The 10,557-nt window shown below is 31.8% G+C and overlaps 1 long non-coding RNA gene across 2 annotated transcripts; it reads right to left on the reverse strand.

Moving 5' to 3' along the window:
* Positions 1-671: 671 nt before the first annotated feature.
* LOC104102330 (uncharacterized) lies at positions 672-6,744 on the reverse strand. 2 transcript variants are annotated; one of them, XR_004508610.2, is made up of 2 exons: positions 5,339-6,744; positions 672-1,671 (listed from the first exon to the last, which is right to left on the reverse strand). It is a non-coding gene; the product is annotated as an uncharacterized lncRNA (long non-coding RNA). The 2 variants fall into 2 exon arrangements; XR_687672.4 differs by having other exon boundaries at positions 776-1,441.
* Between the last annotated feature and the right edge of the window lie 3,813 nt (positions 6,745-10,557).

The raw sequence follows: 10,557 nt of genomic DNA on the forward strand, positions 1-10,557 counted from the left end.
TAACCTTGTAAGAGGGAATTTTCCCCGTAGGTGCTATAAATGATTGTTTGCTAATAATTGTGGGTGCTATATGCGCGCGATGTGATGAGAATCTGCATATAGCTAAAAATCATGCTTATGTCTAAGTACTTTTAAAACTCTACCTCTATTACTTGTATTATTTGTACCCAACTTGTTAGTTTAATTATTTAAATTATGTTTGAAATTGGATAAAGGATTTGTAAAGACTGAGCTTCCCTACTTTGAGTTTTGGCGAGTTATTTGACTATTGGTGGAAATCATACCTTCCTTGAGCATTATTCCTATGTAGTAGTCATTAATCGGAGTTTTTAGTGGATCGGACCGAATGCCTCGGCAGTATAATAGATGCATCTATGATTCGCATCGGTCGACCCTCGGCAGTGTATACACTATTCTGGATCTGGCCGTACGACCTCAGCATAAATCATGTATGATATTGCTCGGAGTCCAATTATACTTGATGTTTTTTCCATGCCTTGAGAATTTATAATTACTTGATGGCTTTTATTTGTTGACTAGATAAAATTTGCCCGTGCATAGCCCAGGCCCAACATTTCAAAATACTGATATAGTTTAGGAAATTTGTGTCTAATATTTAGTTGCATATGTGATTAAACCCTAAATAGGTTTAGAAGTTTGAACAATCATAATTCCACTAACACAAAAGCACAGTCCATTCTTATTAAATAGCGACAAATGTTAAAGAATGCGCGCCTACTACTCAGAACATACATATTTAGAATCTACGCATTCATAAACAATAAATCTCACTCCCTCAATGATATTAAATTCGCGAAGATAAACTATACAAAATAATAGACCAAAGGCACTACTTGTTCATGACTTAGTTTTTGAAACATCTTCTGCTAGTAAGTAGCTACTGTAACTGCATGGCTGAGTTACCATTAATAAGTCAAGATAAATAGGAGATTCAATTCATTCATACATCTTTGTCCATATTATAAGCTTTGATTGTTACTTGGTCTTAGTGTCTTTACTTGCTTCAACTGGTTGGGCAGGGTAAGAATGTCACAACTTAAGGAAATCTATGAATTTGTAATATGATAAAAACATCAGAAGTCTCCTGTAAAAGTAAGTAACTTCTTTATCAGTCGTTTAATTCAAAGAAGAAATGCACCAATCATCCGTCAATGAAAGGGTATCTTAGAGATATAATATAGTCTCTGAATAAATGAAATTTCTATGACATCCAAGATACTGAACACACACAATTATAATTATAACAAAACATATCATTGAACATAACACATCAAGGTTGTCATTGAAATCAAACTAATTTGCTTAAATCAGGAGAAACAATTAAATAAATAGCTTGCACAAAAATAAAAATGAAGACAACATAAAGTACAAAGTACCTCTTTCTGCAGGCATGTCAGAACCAATTGAAGCATGTGCATAACTACAACATAAAGACAATAAAATAAATAAACTAAAACACATACGCAATCCAAAACCGGCTATTTCATAGAAGTGCTTGAAGTGATTTAAGCCTTACCATCATAATGATATATTACATAAATTTATAGAGAGTGGTATGCTGAGGGATTGAGCAAAAAGAGGTACCAAGATGAATAGTTCATATCTGTTACCATTCGAAGTGAAGGAGGAGGAACTTTAACTCTTCGGCAACTATGGTAAGTAAATTTTGCTATGAGTTTCGCTCAGTAGTTATAATCAGCAAACAAAGAAAAATAGAAGAAGACGAAAGTAGTCATCACAGAAGCATATTCATAATACATACTTCATATATGTTAAAAGATAGCACATATGTGAATGCATGTACTCATACCATTTATAAATACACATGAATCATATAATCCTTGTGCATTTCATGTACTGAACTAAACGTATAGCAAACCAAACTATCAAGAACTACAAGTGGACAGGTGAATTAGTCCCTACCAAATATGCAAAGACGGTATATCAATCCACTACTTGTACTTTCACGCAAAACATCGGAATGAAATACAAATTTAAAAGCAAATTCCAAGCAAAACTATATTTAAAAAAAAACTGTTAGGTGAAGTGCAATGAGAATGAATGAAAGAAGATAGCATACGTTGATTTCATATCGAGCTACTTGGAACTCTATTTTACGGCATCAAGGGATAATACCACTAATGTTGATGTTCCTAAAATGAAATTGCACTCCAATCATGTGACTTTTACCCTTGAACTATTCAAAATATGTCACTTTTATCCTCCGTTAAATTTTAGCAGCAATTATACCCCTGCCATCTAATTTTTGGCCCACATATACCTTTACTACTATTGACCCTCCACATCAGATGCCATACATATTTAACTATAACATAATTAATGATGTGGCTATCCAACATGAAAAAAGCTCTCCCTTGATCGACAGTCTTCTTCTACCTTTTAAAAAACCTTAATTCATATCTTCAAGATCCATTCCATAAAAAACATTATCAAAACTGGACAAATATTGCATTTAAATTACTTCATAGCTAGACCAAAACTGCAGCAAATACTGAACACAAAACTGCAAAAGAAAAAAAAATGCAGCAAAACTGCAATTAGACCAAAACTGAACTGTAGCAAAACTTGAGAAAAGAGTGGAGCTTTAATATCTTTTGAGACATGTATTCTTTTGAACTGAAAACTTGTGCCTTGCTATAAATCGAGGGAAGTAATTAAGCTCTGCAAAAAAATTTAATTTCTATGCTCGAGTATATTGAATATCGCCAAGCCTTCTATGTTAACTTCATTAAATATTTAAACTCTTTCAATCAAACGTCTAACCACCCATGCAATTCATTCTAGTATTACATATTTGTCTTTTGCTGACTTTCAAATAGAACAGTATAACTTTTTTAGAAATTTACGGTACAAAATGATGGACTTGAGGAGCATACATTTCAAGAGATACATGTTGCAAAAAGAATATGGTACTTAGTTTAGTAGTTACTTCACATAAATGAACAAACAATAACGGCAAAAATAACCAAATAGATAGCTAAGAACTACAAATCAACTACCATAAGTTATGCTGCAAAATTTGGCATAGGACATCTAATGGTGCGGGAGCCTTATTCTGGAAGCTTCAAGAACTAATTTGTAAAAGATCTATGCATATATATTATTATAATAAATACTGGTGCAATATGGTGAGCTTCTCATTCAAATAGAAACAGAGGATAATATTGCTTTAGCATGCTTACTTGTTGATATTAAGAAAGTGTTGAAGCAGAGTAGCAACAAAGTTACTGCTTATAAATTTAGTGACTTGGTATCTAAGCCCATATAAAAACTAATGAAGAAGAAACCTATGTGGTTAGTCAATGACGCCTTATTAGTTATCATTCCATGGATAAAAAAGAAGCACTTTTACTATATTGATACTAACTCTATAGTTTTAGTTCTTTGCTAGAAAAGGACCTCTTCATATGAGGTAGGCTCATGGCTCATGAAATCCATGATAGGTTCTCCAAGTCTATAAATACTTTAATTTGTTGGGGCGATATAGATCACTAAGAAGACATCTTCTAGCACGGTGCATATTAAGACTTTATGAGCAAAGCATATTTATTATAGTCATAGACCAGGCAATTATAATATACACATACATGACTTGTGCAGAAGTACTTTTTTCTATCAAAGAGATCCACTCAAGAGGTTGATAATTTCTTCACATACACCAAAATATGAATGTGTATTTGAAGGAAAGAATTTTTTTATGTTACTTGCTATTGTTAACATGATCTGAATGAGCATGGTACATACGCATCGTTGATAAACCTTGTAATGTTCAAAACTTTATTTTTTCGTCAAGCTATTATAGACCCTCTAGCTTCTCAGCAGGAAACTGGAAGAAACATTCCATTATTTTTTAAACTTATTCATTCAAGGATTAAATATCGATATATTTTTATCTATCCTTAAAGATTACAACAATAAGAACTACTCCTCAATTCCAAATAAGAAATAAAGAAATAATTAATAATAAAAATACTTTACTTTATCTTGACCAAAAAAAGTCACTTTATGAAGATCTAATTGCTCATCTTGTGGTAAAAAGTGTCCAATTATGTCATGCAAACGATCAAATATTTGTAATTTTTCCAAAACATCGGATCACATGAACAATCTTAGCTTGCACTCGTTCTCTTCAAGTCGACCACTGTTAAATTCAAGAAAATTTTAACCTTAACAATATTGGTAATTAAAGATCCGAAGTATGATAATGACTAAAGTTTTTGGGGAAGGGAAAAGAAAATATATAGGGGAATAAATAAAAAAAGGACGCGTGCTTGTTGCTTCTAAAACCAGTATATGATTAAAAAAAATGAAAGTTTTACAGTTATAGCAAAATACTCATCATTGACAAATGAGTAACTCTAATACAACAACATTTATACCCCATTTTGAAAAATGCATACAGATTGATGACCTATTGGAGCAGTTCGACCTGGAATCCTCAAAATTTGAAGTTCCCAGGCTTTTAGTCCTTTAGTTTGTGCGCATAGGTCCTTTGGATGTGACCTTATTTCCTAGATTTTAGAAGAAATTTCTAAACCAGTAAGATTATTTATGAAAGCATATACAAGAAATTTCTATTCAACTATTTTGCATAGGATGAATCGACCTTAAAGTTTTACAGAGCCCCAATTCTTAAGGTTACGCATAACTTAAACTATTGGTTCTACATTGGCTTTAAGTCAGTACCTTTAGGTTTGGTGGATTTTCAGAGTATTGTCACTTTGTGTTATTTTTCATTATGCTAATATACTGTAACACCTGATTGGAATGCTTTGTCAAGATTAAGTTTTTAGTGAGACAAATTCTTATAAACAAAATTTAAGAGAGCAGAACCATTTTTTTTGTAGAGCCGGCCCAAAATATTAACGTGCTAGTTAATAGCATATTATATATAAAACAAAAATAAAACCACAATGTGAAAAGAACAAAAAGTAATCTCTGTTTCATTTTCGCAATACTTATTTAAAATCTGATAATAGTTCAATACAAAGCTCCTATTTATGAGGGGGGGAAATCTTCCTTAAAAGCAAAACAAAAACCAAAAAGAATATATATGTCAGCCTCGAGAATTACTCCAGAGGGAGAGAGAAACAACAAGTTGTTGTTAGGAATACCGAGAGAACAACGTAATAAAATTAGAAAAGCAAAAAACGATAATGTTAAGGAAACAACAATGAAGCAAAAGAGCAAAAAAAAGGGCAAAAACCAAAACATATTCAACAAAGGTAGACAGAAAAGTAGAAAGAACGAAAACAAACAGAAAGAAATTTTAGCAAAAATAAAATGGAAAACATACCCGGATGAAAAGATGAAGAGAAGAGTTGCTGCTTGTGCGTCTGTTTTTATCTTTTTTTAGTTAGAGATGAGAATGAAAAATCGGATTCTTCTAGAGTTTCTATTTAACAATTATGACACAATTACTATTTTACCCTTAAAAAGAAGCTTGATTTGCAAAGATGCCATTGGTCGACCATCATCTCTCTTTTATATAATAGATAAATTAGTAGGTGATAGTTGGAGGTTTTAATTGATATTTAGTTAAAGAACCACTTATTATTCATTATTTCGTTATTACCGATGTATTTCATGCCTATCTATAATTTCTGCACTTTATTTATTGACCCTTAGTAATTGTCGATGTCGATCCCTCGTCACTACTTTTTCGAGGTTAGACTAGATACTTATTGGGTACATGTTCTTTATGTACTCACGCTATATTTCTGCACTAACCATGTAGGATCTGAGGCAGGTGCATCTGGCAGCCATTCAGGCATGTACTCCCGCTACCCGGAGACTTAGTGGTGAGCTGCTCTCTATGCCTGCGGCTCTCTATGCCCGCTCCGCAACGCCCAGAGTCTCTTCTTGTTGTATTTATTTTTCTGTCTATCTTACTCCAGAAAGTAGTATAGGAAGTTTTGTATATTCTACTAGTTTGCTCATGCACTTGTGATACCGAGATTCTAGTAGATATCTCATGGTTTGATTTTTAAATACTTCACTCTCTCATTTATTTCATGCTTTGCATTATTACAATCACATATTAATCGTTCCCTTATTAAAATAAAATATATGACTTTAAAAATGTTAAAATGAATAATTACATGGATAGTTTATTGTTGCTTGCCTAGCGGCGACATTGGGCGCCATCACGGCATGTAGTGGGAATTGGATCGTGACAATAGCCCACATTCTAAATTATCAATCCCAAATATTCTCACTCTCACCATTAATTCCCAAAAAAGAACATCAAACAGCGTGACCATGAAAAAATTTAAGGAAATTACATAGAAAACACTCACCATAACAACCAAGAAAAGATCAACGGCAACTCATATTACAAAATAATTCAAGAAAATCCCAGTAGACCATCATTGACTAGTGATTAAGGTATCGTACATTACGATTAAACTAAATCAAAAGCAGAAAGCACCAGACATTGAGTAGAAACGAAATCGAAAGCAAGAACTCACCAGATTTTGGGTTGAACACAACGGAAGAGATCGAAAAATCGAACACGCAGATGCAAGAACTTAGTTTAGATAATGAAAAGAGAAAAACTAGATGCAGTGAAAACTAAAATTGAGCGCCAAGAATTTGGGGAAAAGTAATAGAATAGGGAAACCTGTTTTGGCGCGTTTGTTTTGGCGGAAAACTAAATGTGATTTACTAAATTTTAGGCCACAACTCAAAGGAGTTGTTGAGAAATTTTTTGTGTAATAGCAACAACTATTATTTGTTGTTGCCAATTATTTTTATATTTTATATTTGTTATATTACTCCTAAAACATAATAACGAGAATCTAAAATATTTGGTAATAAGAAAAAACTTGTGGTTAAACATTCTATGATACAACAACAATTTAATCACGTTGTTGCCATTTATTAAACTTAGCCAACAACCATAATATTGTTGTTAAAAAGTCGTTGCTAACTTATATATATTTAAAATTTATTATATTATTTGTTAAATATGAAAACAATATTAAAAGTTTTGCGAACAAAAAAATAATTATGGGTAAAAATTCTATGATATAGCAACAACTAAATAAATTTGTTGCCATTTATTGTATTTTGCAATGATATTATTGTTGTTGCAAAAAATTTATTGTCAATTCTATACTTTCTTGTAGTTCGGAAACCCACCTTTGTGCGTTATGGCGTTACTCAAAATATACACCGCACATCAATAATAATAAGATGGAATCAATTGGTTCCTGACCCTGAACCACTTGTGAGGAAAAAATATAATATACTTTTGTATATAACGTATATCAAACTGATATAGATAATTTTATTCTCATAAACAATAGTTTAGTTATTAAGTGGAGGCGCTCAATAAATTATTTTACTAAACCATTTGTGATGTAAACCAACTTATCAAGATGAATTGTCTTGAATAGAAAGTCTGAAAATTATGCTCTAAATTAAACTATTGAGCAACTTACCTCACAAATACTAGGTTGCGGGATAATAATAATAATCGCACATGTAAGTATCTTATGTGATATATATGGCAGGTGAATGGGCACACATTCACCTTTGATATTTCCAGCATTCATAGGATTCAATTCCAATTTTAGTTGATCTATTAATTAATGAGAACGAGCAACATAAGAGAATTCATATAGAATTTCTAGTTCTTTAATATTTACCCATGTAAATTCTCTTATATGTTTGCACATCATACTTAAATTAGCATAATTAAACCAATTATGCCAACCGGATAAATTATCAATATTGATAAATTTCAGGTTTACGCTATAACGTGTGCAATTATCAAGAAACTCCAAGTTTATTATAATATGGAATTTTATATCAATAAACTTTTACTTTATTATGTCATTCTTTTATTTGAGCAATACAAACTGAAGAATAAAGCGGGTTATTTTTCACATATATATTACTCCGCTATAAATTATAGTAATAGAAGACGTTAAATCTTTCCTTTATTTATAGTCTCAACGTAACCAACCGCTTTCGCGAATACTTTAAAAAAACTCAATAATTTTAATTGAGACTTACTATGATACGATACCTTATTGATAATCAACTTTATTTCTCTAAAATAGTATAATTGACTCTTCTAGAGCTCTCAACTAATTTTGTACTACCACATATTCATCAACATCCATGTGGTTGATATCTCTTTCTTGAAAAAAGTTATGACATTATGGTCATTGTCAAAATCATTATAGACAAGATATGTTGCTTCCATTACTTGTGACCTGTAATAATCATATTGCCATAATATTTTGGCATAATCACAATGGGCACGTGATCAGTGACTATTCGTGCCATAATAATAAAATTATTTTCTTGTTTTATCTCAAACCTCCTTCTAAAGGTGAGTGTGGTATATTCACTACCACTAGCATGTTCATATTCTTCCAAGAATGAATATGGATCATAAATTAGATGTTGTTATATTCACATCATGAATGAACCATAATCATCTATATGCGCTTTACAAAATCTCACGTAAAATTGATGTCAAACATTACTTTCACAGAGTAAAAGATTATTTTGAATCCTTATTGTTCTCGTTATCGCAATGATGACGCTTATAATTTCGTCTATTGCCACGTCCACATCCATTGATACATAATAGTTTTTTCTTCTTTCAGACTTATCACATACTGCTACCACATTCTCTTAAGGGAACGAGAATGGAGCAAATTCAATAGGACGAGTTTTCACTTCTTGTGCTCATAATCATACATGAATTTGATCATGGAAAGACATAAAAATTATACCACTTCGGGAGGTTATAATTTATTACAAACTCTGTTAGAGTAATCGAAATTTATTGTCTTTGCTTGTATTTAAAATTAAATTATAGAATTTTAAGAATTTAAAAGAGAAAAGTAAGGTAAAATACTTACATTAAATCCATAATTTATTCCTGAAAAAAGTTCATGGAGCTATTTACAATCATTTATGCTCGATATTATGTACAAGTTGAACACCATGCACGTATCCCAAAGCATGGTGACCAAAGCAGATGCCTAGTATAGGATTATCAATGCATTTACGTAAGAGCTTCACGCAAATTCCTATATCTTCTCTCTACTGGTGGTTTAATTTTTTAAATATTAGACAACTAATTAATAGTGTATCTACAAATTAAAACAACTATCTTCTACCTAGTTGGTTAGAGTCTCGTGCTGACAACGTGTTATGAAATAATAAAAGAGAAAAGTAGAGAGAGAGAGAGAGAGAGAGAGAGAGAGAGAGAGAGAGAGAGAAAGAGAGAAAATTCTTATTGATTTGGGATGAATTATAATAGAATAGAACCCCCACTATTTTATAAGGAAAAAGTGACTTATCCACAAAGTAACAAACTCTAAAATTTCTTTAAAAGATAGTCATTCACCGTAAATAAAATACTATTTATAACAATTTCTAGTATTATCTTGTGATTGTTCATCACTCCTACAAGACCTTGTCACAAAACAATTCTCACTTATGACATATGGGTCGTTTGGATTGAAAATAAATTATAGTAGAATTAGTTATGTTGGAATAAGTTATGTTAAGATTAGTTATTTTGGTATTATTTCTTATTGACTATTTGGTATGTTATATTAATCTTAGGCTTGTCAATTTTACTGCATTATCCCCGGATCACTTATCACGAGATTACAATTCCACTATCTGGCAGGTAGAAGTTATCCTGGTACTATTTTAAATCATGGGATAATTTGTCCCAGGATTAGTAATCAAATTAAGGATAAGGCGATACTAAATTTTTATTTCAGGATTATTTTTTGCTTATCCATCATACCAAACGACCCTTTAGAGTTGAATCTCCAAATTGAAGATTTAGGGTTTATATATACTCTTTTCTTATTGTTACAACGAGTCATACACTGTAAATACATTCACAAGTTTGATAAATATAAAAAGTTTGTGTAAACTAAACCAGTCAAAAGTTATATGTTGAGCTTATAAGTGTGAGAAATAATATACGGAAAAAATATTATGTTATTGATGTGCCTTAACTATAATACAAGTACCCCTATTTATAACAATATACAATACCTACGCTACTCCTATTCCATATAGGACTACCCTTATTTACATAACAACTAACTAACTAACATTCCCCCTCAAGCCGGTGCATACAAATCATATGTACCGAGCTTGTTACATATATAACTAATACGAGGACCAATGAGGGACTTGGTGAAAATATCTGCAAGCTGATCATTCGACTTCACAAACTTTGTAGCAATATCTCCTGAGAGTATCTTTTCTCTAACGAAGTGACAATCAATCTCAATATGTTCAGTTCTCTCATGGAACACCAGATTTGATGCCATAGGAAGGGCAACTTGATTATCGCACACAAGTTCCATTTGGCTGATTTCACCAAATTTCAACTCCTTGAGCAATTATTTATCCAAACTAGCTCACATGTTGCCATAGCCATTGCTCGATACTCTGCTTCTGCACTAGACCGAGCAACTACATTATATTTCTTGCTCTCCCAAGATACCAAATTGTCTTTTACTA

This window comes from Nicotiana tomentosiformis, chromosome 8, assembly GCF_000390325.3.
Source record: "Nicotiana tomentosiformis chromosome 8, ASM39032v3, whole genome shotgun sequence".
Taxonomy (NCBI): domain Eukaryota; kingdom Viridiplantae; phylum Streptophyta; class Magnoliopsida; order Solanales; family Solanaceae; genus Nicotiana; species Nicotiana tomentosiformis.